The 13591-nt window shown below is 45.3% G+C and overlaps 1 long non-coding RNA gene across 1 annotated transcript; it reads right to left on the reverse strand.

Moving 5' to 3' along the window:
- Positions 1 to 8298: 8298 nt before the first annotated feature.
- Positions 8299 to 10834, reverse strand: LOC107512475. The gene is made up of 2 exons (XR_001597290.2): positions 10720 to 10834; positions 8299 to 8754 (listed from the first exon to the last, which is right to left on the reverse strand). It is a non-coding gene; the product is annotated as an uncharacterized LOC107512475 (long non-coding RNA).
- Positions 10835 to 13591: the final 2757 nt, after the last annotated feature.

The following is a 13591-nucleotide window of genomic DNA, read 5'->3' on the forward strand; positions in this document are numbered from 1 at the left end:
GCACAAAGTCGGTGATCAAGAAATGTTTATATCAACGGAAGCCAAGTTTGCCTAGATCGTCTGGCATATAAATACTATACTCCCTAAATATTAGGGTTTCGGGAAGTAGCTCTCCCAAACTCCTCAACAACTCAGAAATGTGAGACTCATATTTGTGTCCCATCTGAGATAAGTCTAAGACCCAACTCCCCCCCCCCCCATCCTGAATGACTGAGCAGATCCCAGATCCGCTGGGGCCAATGCTCAGACCAGTGCTGGGGACCACGGCCCTCTGGACAGGAGGGGAGTCGTCACAAGTCCACATGTGAAACAAACTGCTAGATGTCAACTCCATAAAAATCCCGGATCTCCTCTTCAAGTTGGCAGCTGAGCCCACATCCTTTGCGGCTACTTGAGTGTGTGACACTCTTCAGCCCTCCCCTGAGAAATCCCCCCCCCGGTGAAGCTCCACGTCACCTCCATTTCCCAGCTGGCCAATGCCTTGAATCAAGCAGCACGTGCTTTCGGACAGGGCCCCTGCTGAAGCTGATATGATGCCTATTTTTCTACCCTCTTTAAAAATAACCCAGCAGATTTTAAACTTCCTGCTTGGTAGGGAAAAAATAGAACTGGTACTCAGCTGGTAATCACATCGCACACGAGTTCCCGTTACTGATGAGGCAGTCAGATAGCGAGGGCGCCTTGCAAGGACGTGTCTCCAAGTTTAGCTCTGAATATGAAAAGACAGGCTGTCTGCGTGAATAGGCAATTAAAAGAGATGCCCTGGTATCGTTGATACGCTCTTTGGATGCTGCTTTTTCAGTTAACTTTAGGATGAGTTCCAAATTATAATGCCGCCTCGAACCTCTGAGCAGAGCTGCACAGAGAAGGGGCGGGAGGTATAACAGAGGAGCTCTGGGCTGGGCACCAGATCTCACCTCTGGTCCTGTCGTTCGCTGCACCAGCTTCTTGGGTGACCTTGGCCAAGCCTCTTCATTCTGGACCTGTTTCCTCAACTCTAGAGTTTCCTAAGCTGACGATGTTCTATGCCCCTAGACTGGGACAAGTCACACTCCTCTTACTGCATTCATATATTAGAACATTGTGATAACGCCGTTTAGTGTGATAGAACATTCTGGATTGCACTTAGAAGGACTTAGGGAAATAGACCTCCACATACGATATCTTGAGTGAAACAGGAAGGAAACCTGTCGAGAAGCTTTACAAACAGCCTCCAAAGGTATTTTATTATGAGGATGCAGCTCACCAGAGGTAGGCCTCATGACTATCATCTCCTTTTTGTGTTTTTTGGGGATTTTTTTTTTTTTTTTTTGCTTTTTGTTTTTAAATAACTAAAGATTCACAAGAAGTTGCAAAGGTAGTACAGAGAGGTCCTGTGTACCTTTCATCCTGTTTCCCCCGATGTACCTAGGACAATATCAAGACCAGGAAAATGACGCTGGTACAACGCATGTGTCTCATCCTCTGCCAATTTATGACACGGGGAGATGCGTTTGACCATCACCATAATCACTATTCCATCGCCACAAATGCCTACTTCGTGCTGCCCCTTTATAGTCACTCCTACCCCTTCCTCCACACGCACCACCCCTAATCCCTGGCAACCACTCATCTGCTTTGTCATTTTGAGAATGGTATATAAATGAAGCCATACAATGGCGGCTTTTTCCACTCAGCCCAATGCCCTTGAGATCCACCCAAAAATGTTTTACGTATCACGGAGTCTGTTCCTTTTTATCACTCAGTAGTATTTCTCATCTCCTTTCAACCAAATACATAAGGGCATCAAGAAGTATGGCAGTAAAACGGCTTGGCTCTGGCAGCTGACTCTCTGGTCGTAGCTCCCAGAAACAATCATGTGTCCAGAGAGCTAGACGTGACATCCTTTCCTACAGCATGCAGGTGAGACTGCCCCTTGATGATGGTCCCACAGTTTGGTGTTGGTGTTGGATCACTGAGATCTACTGCTCCCACCTGGGCTAAATAGTCTTTCAGCCCTACAATAAGGTCCTTCTGTGATTGACGTTTCCAGACACCTCACTGATGATATAAAGGAAGCGCTTCTCCATCTCTCTCTTATGCACATCGCTGGGGATCACACTGAAAGGCGGGTTCTGATTCAGTGGGCCTGGGTCAGGCTTGAAGGTCAGCATTTCAAACGAGCAGCCGGGTGACCCTCGTTGAGCGGAGACGGTGCAGAGTATGGAGGCCAGATTCCTCTCAAACTCTTTCTGCTGTGAGACCAGCCTGTGACTTGTGTCCTGGCGCCTGGCCACTCTGGGATCTCAAGCTCGTGAGTTACTAGGAGCCTTTTCTTCTGACCCAGACCATGAAGAAAGTTTAGCAATATATCTGCGAAAATCATTTAAAATTGCATTTTTCTAGGTAGAGGTTTCAAGCAGTCTGAATTAAGCCTAAGGAACTACCCACACACAACTGAATTCTACCTTCACTCTTTCCTGGGCTGCCGTTGGTCAAAATCAAATGTATTTATTTCATAGATGTTTACTGACGGCCTAATGTGCATAGGGGACTCACTCACTTACCTCTCTGCGAGGGCATTGAGCACTCAAGCTCTCCCCCTTTTATTTGTCCCTTTTCCTCAGGGCTGGTAGCAGCGGGAAAGCAGAAAAGTTCTTGTTCCTTTCAAAACGGTTTTATGAGGCTTCTTTCTGCACACGCAGAGGCTCCCCTGAGAGCCATAGGGACACGCGGGAGGATGAAGACGGGAACAATCAAAGGCGGCTGTTGCTTCCATGTTCACTTCGAAATACTTTGAGGGCCTAGAAGGATGAATGAAGCATCTGGTTCAAAATGGCTGCCGGGTGACCTTGAGCCCTGTCGGTGGTGTGCTGCAGGGAATGAGCAAGTGGGGAAGAAGACAGAGTGGCAGGATCGTATCTATAATTCCTCATTATTTTCTCTCCTTGACAAGGGAGGGACGGCATGTTTGGCACTTCAAAGGAATCGCTCTCATACGTTAAATATTGTGATTCAGGATGTAGGGGAAGCTCAGACATTGTTTCCTGTTGAACGGGTAATAAGAGAGTACATAAAGTCTGTTTTTCTAAGAATTCCTTAGACCAGGGGATGAATCCCTTACCCTGATAGGTGAGGGTTTCAGCTGAGCCAATGAGTTTCATGTCAGCTGTGTGATGTGGGTGCTTAGATGTAGGTTACATCAGCAGAAGCATTATCACTAGCTTGAGGAGGTGGCGATTCTCTTGCAGGACAGGAGCCTGAAAGAGCTGTGCGTTCAGTTCAGGGCCTGTATGAGTCAGAGTGCCTAGCGGCAAGCAACTCTGGCTAATTTAAGAAGAAAGGGGATTTATTCAAAGAGATTATATGATTCACACGATCATCATTGAGAGGGTTTGAGAAACCATTCTAAAGACAGAGATTTTAGGAATAACATAAAGCATGATGCAGAAAAGTCCTGATGAGGTTACTGCTGCCCCTGCTGCCACCAAACACTGCGAAGGCAGAAACTAATAATGGAAGTTCTGCAGTTACCAGGAACTTGGTTTCCATGACTGTTACTGCTGCCAGTGCCCATATCCGTCTGGCATCAGAAACTCAACCTACCCCAAAAAACTCAATGCCTCTGCCTCTACTTACACTGTCTGGAACCCACTGGCAGGACCTGGATCCCAGGACTGTGCCTTAGCTGCAAAGGAGGCTGGGAATTTCAGTTCTTACTGCTACATGAGGGAGATAGGACATAAAAGATTTCTACAAACACAGAAATACAACGGATAGTCATGAACAGGACAAATGTCCCTTAAGGGACATTAATCCTTAAGGAAGGTCACGGAGAAACTGCTGCTTCATCAGAAAGAAATAATCAAAAGCTGAGGGAACTGGGATGTTTGCCCCACAGAGGAGCAGACTTGGGTGGCCATCACGGTTGTCTTCAAATAGCAAGACAGGTTTCATAGATGAGAGGAATTAGCCTCATTCAATACGGCCACTGGGATTAGAACTGTTCCAATGATGGACCCTTCAATGATGCAGATTTCACCTAAGTAAAAGAAGAAATTTTAAAAATCAGAGTAGAGCCTTCCAAAGATGGAATGAGCTATCTCAAGGGGTAGTAAGTTCTCCATCACAGGAAACAGTCAAGGAAAGCAACCACTTGGTAGAGATTCAAGCAATAAAGGAGAGTAGGATTTAAAAGTCCCTTGCAACTCAGGGATTTTGTCATTATTAGTTCTCCCCTTCTGATATTAATCATCTAGTTGGCGTCAGACAATAGATCAATCTTGATATATTTTTTGCAGGATTTACAATGACCTCTCAGCCTTCATTTTTGCCGGTGCCGCATTTTATTAAAGCCTACTACCCTATTTATCCTCATAGAGTTAGAGAGGCAGCACATCAATTCATTATTCTTACTTATCTAATACAGAAAGAAGAGAAATGGTCTACAAAACTTCACCAGCTGGGAAAAGAAAAAGTAGCTAGGAGCGATTCAGCCACTGAAAAATGAAACTTCTTTTTGTAAAGGGAAAAAAATGGATTTGGGCAAAGCAATCAAGTCAGGGAAGGGCCATTTCTGAGAGCAGAATAAAATCCAGGTATGCGAAATTGCACGTGTCAACACTGCATCTGTTATGCATTTTTTAAACCACACTCAACAGAAAAAAAAAAACTATGAGCTGTGCATCAGTTTGGCCACAGGTGCCTGGGGAGTGAGTTTGCCTCAGTCTTCCCACCTACAGAATGGAAATGTCAGTGCCCTGACAGCAGGTGATGGACAGGTACTCTTGTAGCGATGATGGGAGGGAAGGCTGTCAGAATGCAGGACACCATTTTATGGCAAGTGGGGAGAACCGCGAGGGAAACCAGGATTTGTTCCTGTGTGGAGCAGTGGCTCCAATCTTATCAGTGATTGGTGAGATCCACCTCGCCAGCAGCCCCAGATCCCCAAAGGCTGGCAGTGGCTCTGTCAGCCATCCAGCCTGGGGCAACCTAACAGCTCCCCTCTTTCTGCGCTGTTGAGTTTGAGGGGTCATGCGCCGGGTGCCAGTGTGATTCATGACACTCTCTTGACCTCACTCCCTGAAGCCGGGGACCCCAGCGTTGTTCATCTCCCGCTCTGAGCTAGGGAATTTGACTATGCAACTGTCAGCCTATTGTCACATTTCATCTCAGAGGTGATGAAAACAGTGCCTGATTACCACGCCTCTGTGAGCTGCATCAGAGATGCTTCTACGAGACTGAAATATCACTTTCAGTGTGTGGGAGAGTGGTGTGTTTTCCATTTCTTTGTACTTTGCATTCCTTGTTTATATTGTTGAGTACAGAAATTGGCGTGAAAGGACAGGGTTGGTTTTAGAGAATGACTGGCTGACAGATAAACATGCCTACCACAGAAAGGCACTCTGCAGTGTACATAAGTATGAAAACAAGTAAGATCCAGCATTGCTCTGAGTCGGCATTATTATAGTGAGGTCTAACATTTATTGTGCATTTATCAGATGCTGTACCTAGTGTCTGCCAATCCTACATGATAAAGGTTTGTGTTCCCATTTTACAGACAGGGAAACGAAGGTGCAGACAGCAAAGCTAAAGAGTTAGTACGTGCAGAGCTGGACCGTGAACCTACGCTGCTGTGACTCCTGACCAAGCCCCGCCTCATTGCCACGCCTCTTCACTTATAATGATGCTTTTAAAGACAGGTGGGAAAGAATAAGATTTAGAAAAAAAATAACTTCAGAAGAGAAAGAAAAAGCCTTATGGGCTCAGACAAGTTTTACCCATTTGTAACCGAGGTGAGCTGTTATGCCAAGGTCAACGTCTTCTGGATATATGTTTCTGTTGTGAGTTTTATTTGGGGCGGGGGGGGGGCGCGGACGTCGAGTGGTATAAGGGTTCAGTTCCAAGTGAATCGATATTTATTGGGTATTGACTGTTGCTGGGGACAGAGCTGAGGAAGATGGGATCCCTCCAGACGCTCCCTGACAGGCGGACCCATTTCACTACTCAATTGTCAAGCGGTTGAGTTAAAGGCGGATCATGGGTGGTAGGTAGGATGCAACATGAACGGAGGATGTTTACGATTGGGTCAAAGGTCCACCGAGGAATTTGCAGTCTGAATGCTGTTCCTTCTGCTGCCGCTTCTACTTGGAATAAGGAAAACAGCTCAATCCAGACTGGAACAGTCTCTTGGGAGCCAAAAGCACCAGCCTCACGTTTCACCCACCCTCGCTGTTGTTGGCAGCTTCGGGCAAGTCAGGTAAGTTTCTCCTCCGCCTGTTTCTCCATCTGGGTAAGTGTGTACAGCTAAGAGAAGTGCTCGACCCTCTGGCTTCTCCAAGTGGGGTCCAGGGACAGCAGCATCGGCCGCATTGGGAGTTTGTTGGTAATGCAGCCTCTCGCCTCCACCCTAGACCTGGAATCTGCATTTTAACCAGGAGCCCAGACAACTGCTGAGCACACTAAAATCTGAGATGTACAGGCCGCTGTGACTCAGGTGCTTCTGCATCTCTCAAAGGAGACTCTGAATCATGCCGGAAAAGATGATTTTATATGACCAGGACTTGGGGAGTGGACCAGGGTGGGATGTGGGAGAAGATCTTTAAAATGTTTTATTTATTCAGCTGTAATAAGTCATTTTGAGACCTTTATGGTCTCGGAGACATTTTCTGATAGTCATTTGTGCATCCTTCTACTGCCAATAATTTCTCCCCTGACTAGAGGTGTGATGTGTTTTTCAAACCTGCTGTCAATGTCTGGTGAATTTCCTTGCCCACTGGATGGCTTCTTTCCTGCTGTCTGTCAGGGGGGTGGGGGGCATAGTGAAAAAAGCTTCGGAACACTGTATAAGCAATCACCCTTCCCAGCCACCTGTTTCTGCTGACAACTTTAGAAATAAGCTTTTTTATCAAGCATCAGATAAAAATCTTTCCTTTCTGGGGAAAAATGACACAGGAAATCAAAGGCTTTTTAAAAACCACACACATACACGAGATTTGCCAAAAGTAGCTTGTGTCCCAGGTAGGACAGACAGGCCACTAATAGGGCAGGAAATTGGTTTTTACAGAGTGGCCCAAACTCCTAGGATTTCAGCCTTTAGATTATGTCTTTATATTCCTATTAATGAAACATGACCTTTTTGCTGGTACAAAAAAATAAAATAAAATCTTTTTATCTAAAGGACCCCAAAACCCTGCCACCAGGCCAACCTCCCACCCCAGTCCCCAGTCACCTCTCTACACAAACCATTATCATGGCTTTTTCCAAAAATATCTGACCAGGGGACTAAACACATGATTAGGACGTGGCTTAGCCAACAGCCTGCCTTGTAACACTGTGACACAAGGTGCAGATGGGGGTGAGGGAGGGGGGGTGGAGGGGTAAGGCGGATTTGCCCCCAGGGGCATTTGGCAGGGTCTGGAGACATCTTTGGTTGTCACAGCTGAGGGAGGGGGAGGCTACTGGCATCCAGTGGGCAGAGGCCTGGATGCTGCTGAACATCCTCCAGTGCACAGGACAAGGTCCCCAACAGAGAGTGACCTGGCCCCAAATGCCAGCGGTGCCAAGGCTGAGAAGCTCTGCTCTGGGGAGGCGGGTCTGAGCCTCCATGCACTGCCACTGCTCAGCAGGCGGTGGCGTTGAAGGGATGTGGGCAAGCACTCCCTCCCGCTGTCTCCTGGATCACAGGGGCGACCAGGGAACAGTCTCTAAGGATGGGCTCAGATTACCCCGCACCGCACCACAGAGCCGCACCTGACCACATTCCTTAGCAGAGCCCACACGTTTATATTTGAGTCATCAGATATACTCCCCAGGGATGTCTGGGGGTTCACTCCTTCCAGTCCCGCTACCTTGGCCTGGATCGGGGATTCCGGGAGGTCAGAAGAAACCCTGGTTGCGTCTATTTTGAAAGCTCCAGGTATAAAAAATGAAGAAAGGCAAAAATAAGATTATAAAATGTTCTATCTCTTTTCATGTAAGAAATTAATACTTCTACCTCCAAATAATAGAATGCAATATACTTGTACCATTCACAATATAATTACGATATGTATAAAATTCATATATTAATTATCTTACAGGCAAGTTTGTCCCATACTGGGACGCAAACTGAAAAATGCACAGTGAAAGTCTTATTTTCTTCCGTCGTCTGTGTGTCTCTGACTATAATATACCTAACTTGGAAAGGCAGAATAGTCAAAATATATACTTACATATTTATATATGTATAACTACACATTTATATACTTAAAACATAAATACAGGGTATTCTGGGTAGTGTTCTGAGTGTGTGTGTGTGTGTGGTATATAAAATATGCATATATATATATATATTAATCCTTTGTTGTTGTCAATCTCATTTTATAGCAGAGAAAACTGAAATGGAGAGAAATGAAGTGATTCGCCCAAAGTCACATACCTAGTAAGTTAGGTGTGTTGGCAGAATCAGGATTCAAACCGAGGGAGTCTGGCTCCAGAGGCCACACCCTTAACTTTTTTGTTATACAGCAGGTCCGCAAACAACGTCATTTCATTCAATGTCATTTCGTTATGACATCGATGCGATGCCATAGACATTAAATCTTGTTTATATCAATGAGCCTGTAGTAAAACTGACTTCATTAAATGTCGCTTCACTGTAATTCCAAGAACCTATTGATGATAAGTGAGGACTCGGGGTGCAGACGCTCACAAGGAGAGATGCAGCTTCGAGACGCGCAGAACCGCAGGACGGCTTTAGGACACCTCGAAGGAAGCGAGCGGTACACTGCAGGGCTGACAGGACAGGCGCAGAGTCAGATGATAGGAACTCGCATCCTGGTCTGATCCTCATGAGCTGTGAGGTCTTGCGCCCCTTACTTAATCTAAAGCCGGTTTCCTCGGCTGTAACATGGGCAAAGCGGTCCCCATGCGTCCAGTGAGGCTGTGCTGGAATCTGAGCATTAGCCCAGGGGGACAAGGAGTACACAGCTGTGTGATGATGAAACTGAAGGCCAGAGGGAGCGAGTTGGTTGCCCAAGGCCACACCGCAAACTAGTGACAGGCCTCTGGACACATGGTCCAATGTTCTTTGCGCATCGCTGCTCTAAGCTATTTGATATATGTGGCCCCTGCTATCCCCTACCAGCATCTTCCTCAAACTTCCCACTTCAGGGCTCCAGACAGGCTTCGCTCACCTGCAGGGCTAAGCCGCCACCCTCAGCGGTCTGGTGACAAACAAGACAGAAACAAACTTACAGAAACAAACTCACAGATATAGGGAACGAATTGATGGTTGCCAAGTGAGACAGGGATTGGGGAAGTGGGTGAAAAAGAGGAAGGGATTAAGACGTACAAATTACCAGTTATAAAAACAATCACGAGGGTGTAAAGTACAGCAAGGGGAATATAGTCAATAATATTATAATCACTATGTATGGTGTCGGATGGGTACTAGACTTATCAGGGAGATCACTTCATAAGTTATTTAAATGCCTGATCACAATGTTGTTTATCTGAAACTTATATAATATTGTATGTCAACTGCAATTGAAAAAAATGTTTTTTAATTTTTTAAGGGAGGGAATGTTTTAGTACTGGGCATAATCCTTCAGTGTCCACTAGATGGAGCCACATTTCTGTATTCATGGGTTCCCACATCTTTTCCAGAGAAAAGCATGAATTTGGCTCATAAACGAGGGATTGAGAAGGCTCATTCACTCATTCACTTATTCAGTCATTCATTCAATAAATATTTACTGAGCACCTTCTCTGTGCTGGGCAAGGTGATACTACAATAAACACTGTACTTCAGAACACTGTAATTAGAATCTGAGAACTTCCGCAATGAATCTCAGAGCCATGCAACTACATAATTCCATTCATTCCACCCTTAAGAAGGGCCTGAGATGTAAATACTCTGTTTCTTTCTCTAAGATTTGTTTGGCATGTCTTCTCTACCAAGCTCTGGGAAAACTAAGATGGATCAGACACCCCCTGGTGGAGGAGACAAACATGTGACCAGTGTGCAGTCCACCTGCCCTGTGTGAAAACTGATGTTGGCCAAAGGCTGGCTGGAGGAGCCCAGAACTCATCTTTTGGATCCCTTAAAATAAAATCAGGTATTCTCCTTTGGCAACCTGAAGGGGGAGATCGAAACCTTTCCCCACCCATCTTTTCTCAGCTTGCTGTGAACAGGGGGATGGGTTTCCTGTCCTCTCAGACATCATTAATGCTGTGATGGCAGGGATGTGACTGATTTCCTTATAGCTGGGGCTTTGGTGGAAGCCTTCACTCTTCCCTGGGCACACATTTCTGCCTTCCCTTCCAAAAGAGGCTGTGTGGATAGAGAGTAAACCCCACGAGACTGAAGTCAGAAGACCTGGGTTCTGACCCGCATCTTGACCCTTATTTGATGTGTGGTCATGGACCAGTCACACCCTTCTCTTGGGCCTCAGTCTTCTCATCTGCGGTAGATTAAATACGGCCACACATTCTTTACAGACCCTGCCATCCGGAGACGATGTCTCTCCCTACTTTCCTCAGCCCCACAGTCAGCCGCCCTCTAGTCCAAGTTACACCATCTTTCCCTAGAGTAGCCATGTCATAGCCTCCAAAGGGTTCTCCCCACATTCACTTTGCGCCCCCAGCCACCATCACCACACATTCTACACACAGGAGATCGAATGACATGAAAACATAAGTTAGATTGGGTCATTAATCTGCTGTATACCCCTAGTGACAGCCCCCAGCCTCCCTTACCATGCACTACAGGACTCCGTTCACCATCGGACCCCCTGCCACTTTGCTGCCTGTCTCCTCCTTGTTCACACTGCTCCAGCCTCACGTCTGGGATTGTGGCCCTGATACCACATAGCTGGTCGTCTGGAGAGATTGGAGCAGAAAACCAAGGAAGAACTTGAGTTGGAAAGCAGCTTATGAGATTGAAGTTTCACTCTAAGATAAACACTGAAGTGTTACCCAGAAGTGAGGGGAGACAGAAGATGACTCCCTGAGCCTGGGGGGAGGAGTTTTACTAAGAGGCGGTGATAGTGGTGGCATCAGGGAGGAGGGCATTTGGGAAATGCACTTTCTAGTGAAAACTGAATAGCCACAAACCTCAGCTGTCTCCCCACAACTGGGCAGTGGACAGGATGAGTCACCACTCAGGTTGCTGCAACCACATTTGCTTGCACATCTTGTTTAGTTTTCCCTTGACTATACACCTCCCATCCTCCATCAGAACAAAAAACTCCTTGGCAGGGAAAGACTGTGTCATGTTCATTCTTTGTAGCTCCCTTTTCCTCAACGAACTTCTGCACAAAGATGGCAGAGAAAATGTTTGGTGAATGTCATGATCAGCAGTTCTTGCCAATCCACTCATGGTAGCAACTCCCCATATTCTTCTAGAGAACTCTCCCTGCCTCATTCTTACTCATGTGCTCCATGTAAGAACTAACTCCCTCCCTGGCTCCAGTGCAGGTCCTGTGGCTCAGACCTAGTGAAACAAAACATCACTTTTTCCTGGCCACAGTGACTGGTTCAGGAATGGGCAAATGACCATTCCAGAATAAGGAAACAAGTGAAACAGAGAGAAGAGAGCATAAAGACAAGTGTTTTCCTTCTAGGCTACAGGTAGTAAGCGAGAGGTCAAACCTTGATGACATTGTTTAAGCTCCTGGATGAAGCTGTGTCTAAAGGCATTTATGTCATTGGATTCTTGAGTCATCTAAGCATATTTATCCCATATCCTGCCTATGAAAATTTGAGGTATCTGTCACTTCCATCCAAAAGAGTCCCGACAGATGAAGGAATGAATAAATGAACCTACCAGAAACCTGTGGCATAGAGGAAATGATTCTGTGTAAGGAGTTAGAACAGTATCTTGCTATTTACTAACTATTTGACACTGGGGAAATTGCCTAATGTCTTTGGACTTCAGTTTAGACCTATAATATTCACTTTTATTCAAAAAATATGTATTGATATTTATCATGCTAGGCACCATGCTAGGTGTTGGCTCTACTGTGGTAACAAAATCCTCATGATTCCTGTTCTCATGAAAATGAAGTTCAGGTCTAGAAAAATTTCATTTTGGTTCATCTGATTTTGTCACTGTAAAACCTGTTTGTGGTAGAAGTCTCTAGCACTTGATAACTGGTACTATTATTATTCCTTCAATTCTTCATCAGCTAATAAAATAGGATTAATTAGAGAAGGGCAAGAAACAGAGCCTCGTATCATGGGGCAGGAGGGTACCACATACTTTACTTCCTTCCCAGCACTCATGGCCAATCAGAAATAATGCTTCTGAGCCTAAGAACACATGGCACTGAGCTAAGGGATATAACAAAAGCTGGCACAGGCCTGGGTCTAACCTTCTGGGACCTTTAGCTCTAAGATGCTACTAAGTACATTTTTTTCTGGCCTCTGGCAAAGAGACTTTTCTGAGTCAAATATGCTCATCAGTGTTCCCAAGAATCAGGCTTAGAAATGGAATCGCTTAAGCTCGATCTCTTTCAATTCTTTTTATAAGGAACTAATAATGCCAACTATAGTTGGATTTTCATCTTTAAAGAGAATTCACAGCTTGGGTTGAAGTGGCAGAATGTCAGATATAAGCTCAGTAAAAGAGTATAAATTTAGCAGACTCAAAATAACTAGAGTCCTATTCCACTTTTGACTATTTAATTTATTCATCCATTTAACAAATATTTATCAACTGCTCTCACTGTATCATCATAGAGCAGCACCTGGCTCATAAGAGGACAACTCACAGAGGGACCAGATTAGAGGCAAACACTCAAACACAAGCCCATTCCCACGTCCTAGATGCACACACCTGGCTAAGCACAGCCAGATGTTAAGAAATCAGCCTCTACTAATAAATCAGCTCATGTTCTCTATTCTAAATATAACACAGGTTCTTGCCTGTTCCAGTTATTATTCTTGCATTAAAAAAAAAAAAATGACCTCAAAGGTTAGTGGTTTGGTACTTAATGCCCTTGAACTATACATTTAAAATTTTATGCTATGTATATTTTACTATAATAAAAGAATTATGAAAGGGTAAAAAAGTTAATGGTTTGAAATAACCATTTAACCAAACTCATAGATTCTGGGGGGCAGAACTTTGGGCAGGGCACCTTGGGGACAGTTCATTTCTGCTCCACAGTGTCTGAGCTGCAGCTAGGAAAACTCAATGGCTGGAGGTGAATCAGTGTCAGCAGTGGAATCATCTGAAGGCTCTTTTATTTATAGGCCTCTCCATGTGGCTTGGCTTCCTCACATATGACATGGTAGCCTCCGGATAGTCAAATTCATATATGGTAGCTCAGAGCTCCAAAGATGAGTGTTTCGTGAGAGAGGGGGAGGGAGAGGGAAAAGGAGAGGGAGAGAAGGGGAGGAGGAGAGTAGGAGAGGGGGAGAGAGCACCAAAACCTGCATCTTTTTCATGGCCTGACATTGGAAGTGCCATTTCTGTCATATTCTGTTGGTCAAATTAGTCAGAAGCCTACCCGGATTCAAGGTTAGTAATGGGTAGAACTAGACTCCATGTTTTGATGAGGGAGTATCAAGATCACATTATAGAAAAATGTGTGAAAGAAGGTACTGCCGCAGCCATTTCCAAAAA

The sequence above is a fragment of the Rousettus aegyptiacus genome, unplaced genomic scaffold, assembly GCF_014176215.1.
Source record: "Rousettus aegyptiacus isolate mRouAeg1 unplaced genomic scaffold, mRouAeg1.p scaffold_m13_p_2, whole genome shotgun sequence".
Classification (NCBI taxonomy): Eukaryota; Metazoa; Chordata; class Mammalia; order Chiroptera; family Pteropodidae; genus Rousettus; species Rousettus aegyptiacus.